The 12,350-nt window shown below is 44.0% G+C and overlaps 1 protein-coding gene across 1 annotated transcript in view; it reads left to right on the plus strand.

The window, feature by feature from the left end:
* Positions 1 to 12,350, plus strand: part of SP6 (Sp6 transcription factor) — a 97,601-nt gene that overhangs the window by 1,448 nt on the left and 83,803 nt on the right. The window contains exon 2 of the mRNA XM_080979476.1: positions 262 to 340. The gene's annotated coding sequence lies outside the window, so the exon portion shown is untranslated. The remainder of the gene's footprint in view (positions 1 to 261; positions 341 to 12,350) is intronic.

Below are 12,350 nucleotides of genomic sequence, written 5' to 3' on the forward strand. Positions count from 1 at the left end.
GAGATCAAGGAAAACCAAAGGATCATCATGTTTCCCTCCCCTTATGGTTTTGATCTATGGGCTACTTTTAAAATGAGGCTGCATTTTAAATTGCATTTTAACCTGTACTTTAAATTGGTCCCCCCCCCCAGCCATTATATTTTTACTGTAATTTTACTGGTGTTAGCCGCCCTGAGCCCGGCTCTGGCCGGGGAGGGCGGGCTATAAATAAAATTTATTATTATTATTATTATTATTATTATTATTATTATTATTATACAGGACCGGCAAGGCTGTTTCGTTTCCAAAGCCAGGCCTGAAGCCCACTTGAAATAGATCTACAGAATGGTTTTATCCAACAGTGAGTATGCCTCACCTGATATCCCCACATCAAAAACACAACCTGGGCACAGCAAATGCAAGCATTTATTTCGCACCAATTTGCCTTGCCACTTCAGGCATTCAGAAACCTCTAGGCTTCAATATGCTTTACAACTCTAGGGGGCACCAAATGCTTTTGAGAACAATGCAGGCCAGCATCTGCTCAGATGTCCTGCAACATATTCTAGATTTAGCATTTGGTAGTAGTGCGATTGCAACCAGGACCTATCGTAGCATGGTTCAGGCTTCCATCTGCTCCGTTCCACCCATCCTCCAGCTTTATGCTCCCTCTTCAGTAGCCACTTAGCACTGTGGCCATTCTTTGCTGATCTGCTGTGGGTTGGGTCCCTGGCTCCAAATATACTACCTTTTCCTCCAAGGAGCTCAAGATGGTGTACATGGTTCTCCCCTCTCCATTTTATCCTCACAATAACCCTGTGAGGTAGGTTAGGCTGAGAGGCAGTGACTGGGCCAAGAGCACCCAGTGAGCTTCATGGCTGAGTGAGGATTCAAACCCTGGTCTTCCAGGTTGTAGCCTTAACACTCTAACCACTGCTCCATGCTGGCACTCAGCCTGCTGATATTTCCCTCTTATGTGTGGGTGGTGCTGTTTTGGCAACATAAGCGACTGGCATCAGAAACGGAGGGAATGCTTATCAACACTGGACAGTTCAAAAAGGAGAATCTGGAAAGTCAAAGAAGGCTGTAGTGCTGAGTCTTTAATTTTCTCCCCCAGACTACAATTCCCATCATCCCTGACCGCTGGTCTTGCTAGCTAGGGATGATGGGATTTGTAGTCCAAAAACAGCTGGAGACCCAAGTTTGGGAAACACTGCTAGAGTAAACCAGAGGGAGTTCAACCTGTGGAAAATATTCTACAAATGACTTAGCATTTGTAGACAACAGCCAGCCCTGTGCCTCGTGAGTGTTCATGCCTCATTTAAAGCACATGACTTCACTCAAAGAAGCCTGAGAAATATTCTTTACCCCTCACAGAGCTACAGTTCCCAGCAGCCTTCAGTTCCCAGGCTTCTTCGCAGGAAGCCATGTGTTTTAAATGCATGGTATGTACGCAGCTAGTTCTCAAGAGGGTTTGAAAATCGAGGCTATTGCAATGCGTCATGAACAGCAGCAGTTATGGTCTCTGAGTATTAAGCCTATGTATTCAGTTTGGTCTTTAAAAGAGACTCTTGAAGCGATACGATAGGCATCTTTAAATATATGATGGGCTGCCTGTCGCAAAGAAGATTGGGCAAATTGGTTTTCTGTTGGTACGTTTCATTCTTCCACAAACCCCTCTTTAGTCTGTTGTATGAGTAGAAGAGCCTTAAATGCCATTTTAAATACAGTGGTACCTTGGTTCTCAAACTTAATCCGTTCTGGGAGTTTGTACGACTCCCGAAACCATTCGAAAACCAAGGCACGGCTTCCAATTGGCTGCAGGAGTTTCCTGCACTCAAGTGGAAGCAGCATCGGATGTTCGGTTTCTGAAAAACATTCACAAACTGGAACACTTACTTCTGGGTTTGCGGCGTTCAGGAGCCAATTTATTTGACAACTAAGCTGTTCGGGAACCAAGGCACCACTGTAATGATTAAAAGTTATCAGCAGTTATAGGTGTACCTCTGACTATCTGGAGACAGACTGCAAAAGTACACCATCATCTCTATGACCTTGGCTGGTGACTATTGGAAACAGAGGGCTAGATTAGATGGGCCTTGATATCACTCCCTCTAATACCAGACTCAGATGATGAGTGCCAATAGCACAGGTACCAAATGGAATGAATGAGAAATTAGAGGGAGATATAAGCAAGGACTGAGCATGCTCGGAAGCCACAAAAAGTTGAGTATCCATTGAAAAATAATGGAGTCTTTTTGGGGGGGAGTCCAGAATCTAGAAGTGTGTGGCAGGTGAGGTGAGGATTCACTGCAGCATTTTGTTGCAGGTCCCAGTTGTGATTCAGAAAAGCAATTGTGCGTTCTCACACAGGCAGATTATACATTTGAAGGGAATTAGACTATAAATTCATTTGAACATCAAACCCAAATATAAGCTTTGAACCTTTGGGGTTTTGAGAGTCTATGTGCAAATACAAAATATTGGTGAGAATTTCCCTCCTCTCGTTTGCTTCCCCTTTACGTTAGGGGTGTGTATGTGAAACCAGGGCATCATCAAACCAGGAAAGGGCACTGACAAGCGTGGCTTCACTGAGAATCTTTGTCCCTTTTATAGTCTCTGAGATGCTTCAGTTGCTCTTTCATGTAGACCACAGAGCGTTGCTGAGAGTTTACTAAGAATCTTTGATCTGCCTTTAAACAAAAAGAGGAGTCTATGGTTGGGTGCCTTTTCTTTTTTTACAGACCTACCGCTCTCCCTCTCCTCCCTGCTTCACAATCTGTATTAGAGAACACTAAGCGAGTTCTGGCTTGCTCTGAAGCTATGAGGTTGAGAGATAGGTTGCATTGCGGAGATGACAAAGACCTGTTGTGGGGCCAGCCAGGTACAAGGGTTTAAAAACAGGTGGAAAGGTTTGTCAGTTTCCATTTCCCTCAGTCCCTCATTTCTCCAATCCTAAATTCAGTTCAACACATTTATCTACATGTTGCCTTTATATACCATCATTTCATGGTGGCTTAATTTTTTTATTTTTTTTTAAAGTCATCATTAAAATCCATCCTAATATTTCTCCTTATATGCAGTTTTGCAGCCTAACGAACACATTTCTGCAAGCAGTTTCCCTTAATTAATGCACTTCTGTACCCTTTGTTAAAACCTGCATTGCATGCAAAATTCTTAGTAGTGCACATTTCAAAGGATAGCTAGATTTCAGTTCATATCTTGTTGCGTGATGTGCAGTTTAGGACTAAATTTCTTCCCATCCCTGAAGTTGTTTACATATTTTGTGTCAGGGTAGACACGTATTCTTTGGAAAGCTCAAGAGTTTTCAAAAGAATACTCTCCATGCGCTTACCTGAAATTGCTAGATTTAGAAAATATACTAATAAGGCTGCATATACATTCCACCTTTAAAGCGTATTTAAAGCACATTCTTTCCCTCAAAGTATTCTGAGCACTGTAGTTTGCACTTCACAGAGTTACAGTTTCCAACAACCCTTGACAAACCACAGTGCCTAGAATTTGCTGGTGGGGAGTGTATGTATGATTTGAATGTGCTTTACAGGTACACAGCCTACTGCATAGAGACAAGGCAAAATAAAGTGGCGGCTTCAGGCCTAGTTCCACAATATGGGGCTGGCAGAATGAATCGACTCCCGCATTCCTCTCCCTGGAAATAGTTGGCGAAAGTAAGAGGAGATGTAGTAGCATCATCACATTCCCTGTTTCACCAGCCCAGCTTCACTTTATTAGCTGCAGTTTGCAGGAGGCAGGGGAATGATGATGTCCTGTTGCCACATGTTCCTTCTACCACATGTCACCAAGGGAGATGCAAAGGTGGAGAGAAATATAGGACACTGCCTTTTGTCAGGTCAGACTGTGGATCTATACAGTGGTACCTCGGGTTACATACGCTTCAGGTTACAGACTCCGCTAACCCAGAAATAGTACCTCGGGTTAAGAACTTTGCTTCAGGATGAGAACAGAAATCGTGCTCTGGCAGCGTGGCGGCAGCAGGAGGCCCCATTAGCTAAAGTGGTGCTTCAGGTTAAGAACAGTTTCAGGTTAAGAACGGACCTCCGGAACGAATTAAGTACTTAACCCGAGGTACCACTGTATTGCCTCTATGTCAACTGGCAGCAACTCCTCAAACATTTTCAGACAGGCGTCTTTCCCTGGGATGGAAGCCAAGACCTTTTGTGTGCAAACCAAGTGACCTGCTGCTGAATTTCAGTTCTTCTATGAGGGTCTATGGCAATTTAAACCCTTGCAATAGATAATGGGAGCTGAGGTTGAGTGCCCTCCCAGTTTCTGTATCTGTCCCTTACAGTGTTGTTTTTTTCAGCTGGAGCGCAGTTCCAGCACCTCTCACATGGACGCCATTGCAGGCTGACACTCCCCACACCTGTTTCTTGCCTTTGCGTACTTCTGAGAAGCCTAAAACGAACATTTCAAGTCAAAATGGAAGCTGGCCAATGTGTGTGTGTCTACAATTTTTTAAGATCTATGACTGAAATATACTCGGATTTCATGCTCTTTATTCAGCTCATAATGGTGAGGAGGAATGGAAGTTCCTCCACAATATCTGCTTTATATACATTATTTACACAGTGGGCTGCACGTGATTGGCTAATTCTGGGATTCTCCTGTAGGCCAATCAGGTTGTGGATTCACTTCCACCTGGAGCTGGATTGGGTGGCTCCTGCGGACCAATCATACTGCTGCATTGTTCTAGGACCAATCAGACTGCTGCATTTTGGATCCTATTCAACTCAGTACATAACAATGACTCTAATTTGCTCCTAGCCGTGATTGGTTAAGCTAAGCTAAGCTAATTCATATTTCCTTTTCTTCCATCCATCTCCCGTGTAGTGGTGGCAGGATTTAAGCTTTCCTACCAGGCTTCTACCGTTGCACACATGCATGTTCACACAAGGGCCCTTCCAGGCTGCCCATGCCATCTGCCTGAATGTCAGAGAACAAGGGGGGGGGCACATTGATTTGACCTGCACCAGAACCAGGGGTTACCCCCAAACCAGCTAGGCAGACAGCTTGCCGTAGTGTTTAGTACCTCTGTGGGTGGTGAACATGGCTGTTGTGAAACCGGCATCTGTTCAGGGTTGCCCCGAGTCATAGAATCATAGAATTGTAGAGTTGGAAGGGACTCCAAGGGCAATCTAGTCTAACCCCCCTGCAATGCAGGAATCTCAACTAAAGCGCCCGTGACAGATGGCCATCCAACCTCTGCTTAAAAACCTCCAAGGAAGGAGAGTCCACAAACTCCCTGAGGGAGTCCATTCCACTGTTAAACAGCAATTACTTTCAGAAAGCTTTTCCTGGTGTTTAGTGGGAATTTCCTTTCTTGTCACTTGAAGCCATTAATTCGAGTCCTACCCTCCAGAGCAGGAGAAAACAAGCTTGTTCCCTCTTCCATGTGACAGCCCTTGAGATATTTGAAGAGGGTGACTTACTCTAACAACGTCATGGTGAGTTCCAGCACCTATTTTTCCTGGAGGAAAAAGCACAGCTGGAATGTATTCTTGAACTCTGACAATGGCTCTAGCTTGCTTGGGTGGAAGAGGGGTGTGTGAGGTACGTGTAGAAACTAGCCTACTGTACAAAGGCAAAATTTACACTCATTGCTGCCCTGGCCCCACCCACCACTGGCATAAGGGAATGTGGCCCTTACATTGACAAAAATCCCCCCCTCGGCTCAGCAGAGTTCTGCAAAGTCCCTGTGAAATTACTGGGTGCAAGAGCATCAAGAACACTTCACACTACATGGGGATGTTCTTCATAGAAATAAGGTCGCATCCATCCAATACCTTTAATCACTCTTCTCCCACTTTAATTATCATGGCTCCCCTCACAAAATCCTGGGAGCCAGGGCCGGCCCAAGACATTTTGGCGCCTGAGGCAAACCACAAAATGCCACCCCCTGCCAGGGAAGAAGGGGTGAGTGAGGTTCTGCGTCAGGAACAAGGGGGTAATAAAGATCAACATCTGGGGGGAGGGTAGGAGGAAACCAGAGGTGGCCCCCTCACCTTGCCTCATGGAGCTGTAGCTTGTTAAGGGTGCTGGGCCTTGTAGTTCTGTGAGGTGCCTCCCCTCACAACTCTCAGCACCCTTCACAAACCACATTGGCCCCCAGGGTTCCTTGGGAGCAGCAGTGACTACTAAAGAGATGTAAAAGTGCTTTAAATTGTATACTGTGGATGCCACCTGAGTAGAGGAACATTGCTTCGAAAAGAGCGTTGTCTGTTTTGCAAGGTGTACAGGAGTCAGGAAAACGTGTCACAGTGGAAATTTTAACATTCATGCCACACTGGTGAACTTGCAGTTTTTTTAAAAAACACAGGTGCTTGAATAGGGAAACAGTTCAAATGTGGCGCAGTATTGTGGGCGGAGCAGAGGCAGATTAAGGTTTCTCCCCCTCCCCAAGCTGGGGAAATACCTGGATTCAAAGGCTCCTGAGCCGCAGCACCTGGAGGAGGGTTAAGCAAAAGGGGCCTTTGAAATAGTTACATCTCCCACCACCACCTGCCCACATCCTTCCTCTTCTGCATTTAAGAACAACATGGGAAGGCTATTATATATGGGCCTAGAAAACAGAGGGGAGTTCCACTGCTGACGGTTTGTTGTAGGGTGGGATTGGACGTGCACCAAAAGTGAAATATCTCCTAAAGACCCTTTTGGCCCCCAAATTCTTTCAGAGAAGTCCAGGAGGGATACATTCCTCTTCCTCTGCTTGTTGCACAAGGGGCTATAAATTTGACCCCACCCACAGAGCTGCCAACCCTTTGCCTCTCCCTTTCTCCTTCCCGAGGGGGGGGAAGTCGCATGGGCAATAAATCTTCTCCAGTGCCCTGAAGCACTTCTGGAAGGCAAGGCAGAGGTTCGTTGGAATCGCAGAGCAGAGAATATGCTACAGGCTGAAGCTGGTTTAACTGTCTCCCCTTCTTTCTGGGGAATTCGGGGGCTGCATATCCTTCAAGGGGGGCCCAACAGATATCCGACACGAGGTTCAGAACTTTCACAATATACAATTCCCAATAAATTTGTGGTGTATATATTATATGCCCTGAGATGAGCAGCATAGAAAGTGTGTAGACCTAAGTTCAGGTCTTGCACCTTAAATTTATTGTTTGTTTGTTTATTAAAATTTATATACCACCCTTCAACACAAGATTAAAAACACAATATAAAAAAGCACAAATAAATACTTAAAACAGAAACAACAAAACATATTAAAACAAGGCTTCCACCCAAAGAATCGTGGGAACTGTAGTTTGCTGGAAATTGTAACTGTGATGGATAAACTAGAGTTCCCAGGGTTCTTTTGGGGTGGGGGGGAGAAGCCATGCACTTTAAATGTACTCTAGATATATGATGCGCACATTGCCTTGATCTGAGCCAGGAGGCTCACCAGAGCTTAGCTCCAGAACTTGTTTTATATACAGTACTGTACATGTTTTATATACATGTGAAACTGTCTTATATCTGCGGGCATTATTAGAGGCTTGCCCAGGGGACCCAAGCCTCAGATCTTTGGGAACGGGCCCTGGCTCTCCTGCCCCTTTCCCTCTCCTAAAAAAAAATAATAATTAATTTTTTAATTAGTTCGCTTACAGGACAGATGGATGAACTGCAAAACGCAGTGCTGGCGAAACCCCAGCTACCCATCATTTAATTAGCCAAGAGGCTAATGCATATGAAACAGCGTTTGCAAATTGTGTGCAAATTTGTCTCAAGACCTTAAGTAATTAGCAAAGCCTGCTTATACCATCAGATCATTTGGTCAATCTACATTTAAAGCATATTCCCCACCCCCACACAGGAACCCTGGGAACTGTAGTTTGGTATGTGTGAATGGAATTTTAGCTCTGTGAGGAGCAAACTACAGTTCCCAACATACACATATTAGCTCAGTATTGTGTCCAGGATTTCAGACTGGAGTGTTGATGGTCATTTTCTAAACATAAAGAGTTATGCAAGTTTAATTTGTCCTGGGTTGCTGAACAGGGATTCATATTGAATTTGGTCCTTCCCAGCATCCAGTGCTCACTTTTCTGGCAGAAAGGCTACAGTCCTAATCCCATTTACCTTGGAGTAAACCTCACTGAATTCAATGGGACTTACTTCTGAGTAAACATGGTTAGGATTATGCTGTTTTAAGTAGATATATAATTGTATTGTTAATTCCTTCTCCCTCTCTCCCCCCCAATCCTGATTTTAAAAACAATTAGGTAGGGCTTACTTAGATGTTACTGCTGTTATTTGGAAGGAAACTAATATTTGTTTTTAAATAAATAGTTCTGCACTAACCAACTGGTTTTGATAATGAATTATTATACACAGTGTTAGATAGCTTTTCGTTTTCTTTTGCTATTTTTCTGTAAATTATCAGAATAGAGGGAGCTACTTTTCTAGCTTGTGCACATTTATTTTTCTTTACATGAGTGGCACTGCAGTATATATTTGTATCTTGCCTCTCCCACCAGGACCCGAAGGCTGTGCAAATGGGTTTCCCTTCTCCCAACGACAGCCCAGTGAAGTATGCTCGGCTGAGAGATGATAGAGCAAATACTAAATCTGTAAAACTGCACATATTTTGTTGTTGTTTGTTTTCATTTATCAGGGTTGTCAAACTGTTTTTGGGTGGTGGTGGTATTTTGCTGTAAGAATCGGGGCTAAAAAATGTTGCAGTTAAACCAAGAGGAGCTGATTTTCTGGCATTCTTTAGATGGGCGGCATTATAGATTTGCATTCTGTTTTTCCTCCAGAGAGATCAAGGCTGTGTATGTTACCCTCCCCCTTTTTATATTTGCAACAGCCCTGTAAGGTAGGCTTGGCTAAATTAATATATGCAGAAGTTCTTGCCAATAGATTGCAGGGTAGCGGGTGTCAATCCACATGCAGTGTACATAGCCCACGAAATCCTGTCACCATCCCTGCACAGACTGCATTTCTCTTACCACGGCATCTAGGGTTAAAGGTGCTCCTCTCAAAGGCGCAAGCTGCCCAAGCAAATAGCCAGAGATGGCCATCATTTCAGATACATGTAATTCTGAAGGGGGGAGGGGGGAGGGAAATCAACACACAAAATACACCGTTCAGTACAGTGCTGTTGTTAAAAGCTGGGTATTCCTTCAAATAAACAGAACGAGAAAGTTTAAAGAAGAACTAGGATTGCGTACAAAGTCTTGGGGAGAACAGATCCCTGGTCATTTGGGGGCTCTTAATTTTGCCTGCAAACGAGAACAGCCAGCAGAGGCCGCTGTTAGCCCTTCTGGGTACTGGTGGTCTCTTAGATGGTCACCAGTAAGGTTTAAGAGTAATTTCAGTGTGACATAATCAAACCCTCTTGCCAGCTCATTCTTCCCGTGATTAAGCACAGATTAACTACTGAGCCGTCACAGGAAACTGAAATCTCACCACTTTAGAGCCAATAGGGGCAGCCTGGGATTCCCACCCCCACTTTTCTTTGTACTGAAAACTCTTGAGAGATTAGTTTTCCAGCCTCAAGGAGAACAATTTTAAAGCCTTACTTTGCTTCATTGAAACTAAGGCTTTTCAGACACCACACATTTAAAGCACGTTCCTCACCCCCAAATAATTTATTAAGGGTGCGGAGAATTGTAGTTCAGTGAGGTGCAAACTGCAGTTCCCAGGATTTGGGTGTGTGTGCTTAGAACGTATGATGTGCATGCAGGCCTACTCTGCATTATTGAAACTAAGTTTGAGAGATTCACTATACTCAAGCTGTCCCATTGAGTCTATAATGAACCCAGGTCCATAGCATCAGTTGAGTATCTTTGGAACCAAACTGCTGCTGTTCTGTCATCTCTCCCCACCCTGCTTTCCATAGGCTCACCCATAAAAAGCCAGGCAACCTCATGCACCCTGCCCCTTTGCGTTTTGTACATGGCGTCTCTTATTAATAAGCTCTCTCCTTGCCGGGCAGTGCGGTGTGTGCTTGGCTGAACAGGGCTGGCCCTGCAAATCTTGGGCTGGCTATAAATATTTTCCGAGTCTTTAATTGCAGTAAATTATCAAATTACATGGGAGACTCGGCTGGCTCTCAGGCCAGACGAGAGTCATTGCATCTCTGAAATAATCATAGGGGAGTGGGACACGCAGCTTACTGTGTGGCTGCGTACACACCTGAAATGGTGATCTTTTTGCTCTATCCAAGGTGTACCCTAGGCAGAAATGTTGCGAGGGAGAAGCCCAGTGTTCACTGCAGGGAGAGAATTGTATCGCCAGTGCAAAACATGAAAATTGTAAGTGCAGCAAACTAGCGGAGGCTGATCTATTAAATGGAACACTGCTCCATCAACCTCAGTCTGCCCTCAGCCAGACCTCACCTGCCTTCCTATAGGTCATTCTGGCGGTCAACTTCTGGCTCCTTATCCTCAGTTTTGCCTTTTGAGAACTCACCAGAGAGGTGGATGGGACAAAAACGAGAATTAGTTAGCTCTAACTTTCTTTGGTTTTGGCTGTAGCTACTCCAGGATTCCAGTCTATCTTTCTTTCTTTTTTGAATTTTTTTTAAAAAAAGTTTTAAACATAACACAAATTAAGAGCTAATTAGTTATTTATCCCTTCTGGACTCCCCCCCCCCCCCGGATTCCAATTTCTCCCCTTTGTTTCCTTACACATCTTAACTTTTCCATTCAAATGCAAGTCCATTTATAACCATCATTCACATTACTTCATAGATGTTATATCAATCCTGCTATTGTTTTTAAATCTTTACAGTGAACCTTAAGGTACTCTATAAATTTTGCCCAGTCTTGTATAAACTTTTTTTCATCTTGATCCTGGATCTTCCCGGTCATCTTTGCCATTTCGGCATAGTTTATCATCTTAGTTATCCATTCCTCCTTCATTGGAACTTTCTCTTCTTTCCATTTCTGGGCAAGTAGCATCCTTGCTGCTGTACAGTAGTTGCATACATAAATAGTCTTCACCTGTTACTCCTAATAAAAAGGCCTCCGGTTTTATAACATTTTAAAACATTTTCTTCAATTCATTATAAATCATTTCCCAGAAGCCGATGGTATTTATCTCCAGGAAAGCCAGCAAAAATGTGTAAGAATTTATCTAATGTGTGCTGGAAGTGTAAAGATAAAGTGGGTACATTTTATCATATGCGGTGGTCATTCAAAAAGGTAGTAGGCTTCCAGGATTCCAGTCTCAAATGGCATCACCTATTATAGCCTAAGGCTCCCGTCCTGTTACATGAGAGAAGGCTTCAGATAACACAAGGGAACTTACTTCCGGGTAGCTATGCACAGGGCTGGGTTGTTAACTTATCCCAAGTTATTTTAATGAATGAAAATGTACTTGTCGTTCTTTCCCAAGTGCTCGTCAGTTATTGCAGTGCCTTCGCACTCATCCATCATAGCATAGGAAGATGGGAGCTGTTTAATTTGAATAAATGGATGTAATTAAGGTGGTCTGATGCAAGAGAGGGCGGGGCTCCTGAACATTTTATTGGTGTGTAGAAAAGAGAATTTCAGCAGGTGTATCTTGCTGAACCAACTGGAATTCTGGGCACCTTCAGACTGGCGTTGTACTGTTGTGTGTATTCTGCAACATCTTCTTGACACGGTAACAGTGCATTAGCAGCAGACTTGTTTTGCTTTAGTTCGCTCTGTGGTGCTCCCCCAATGCTACCTCATTCTTGCTGTCCGGAGGAGCTGTGGCGCAACAAATCGCAGAACAAAAACAAACCAGAAGACAGAATCATAGAGTTGGAAGGGATCATGAGGGTCATCCAGTTCAAGCCGCTGCAATGCAGGAATCTCAACTAAAATATCAGTGGCAGATGGTCATCCAAATTCTGCTTTAAGACGGCTAAGGAAGGAGAGTCCACAACCTCCCGAGGGAGACCGTTCCACTGTCGAACAGCTCTTACTATCAGAAAGTTTTTCCTGATGTTCAGTCGGAATCTAATTTCTTGTGACTTGAAGCCATTGTCTTGAGTCCTACCCGCCAGAGCAAGAGAAAACAAGCTTGCTCCAATCTCCACGTGACAGCCTTGAGATATTTGAAGATGGTTATTGTATCTCCTCTCAATCTCCTCTTTTCCAGGCTAAATGTACCCAGCTCCTTCAACCGTTCCTCATAAGGCTTAGCTTCCAGACCCTTGATCATCTTGGTTGGCCTCCTCTGCACATTTGTGGTGCAAAAAGTTATGGGATTTCAGTAGGAGGTTACAAGGTATGCACTGGTTAGAAAATGAGCAGTGCAACCACCTCGAAAAATTTGCAGGCACAAACCATGTGGCCGTCCTGATACTTTCATAAGCACAACACATCATGAATGCACAATAAAAAGGACAACTGGAAGGATCCTTCATCTTC

This window comes from Podarcis pityusensis, assembly GCF_964106645.2.
Source record: "Podarcis pityusensis genome assembly, chromosome: 13".
Lineage (NCBI taxonomy): Eukaryota > Metazoa > Chordata > Lepidosauria > Squamata > Lacertidae > Podarcis > Podarcis pityusensis.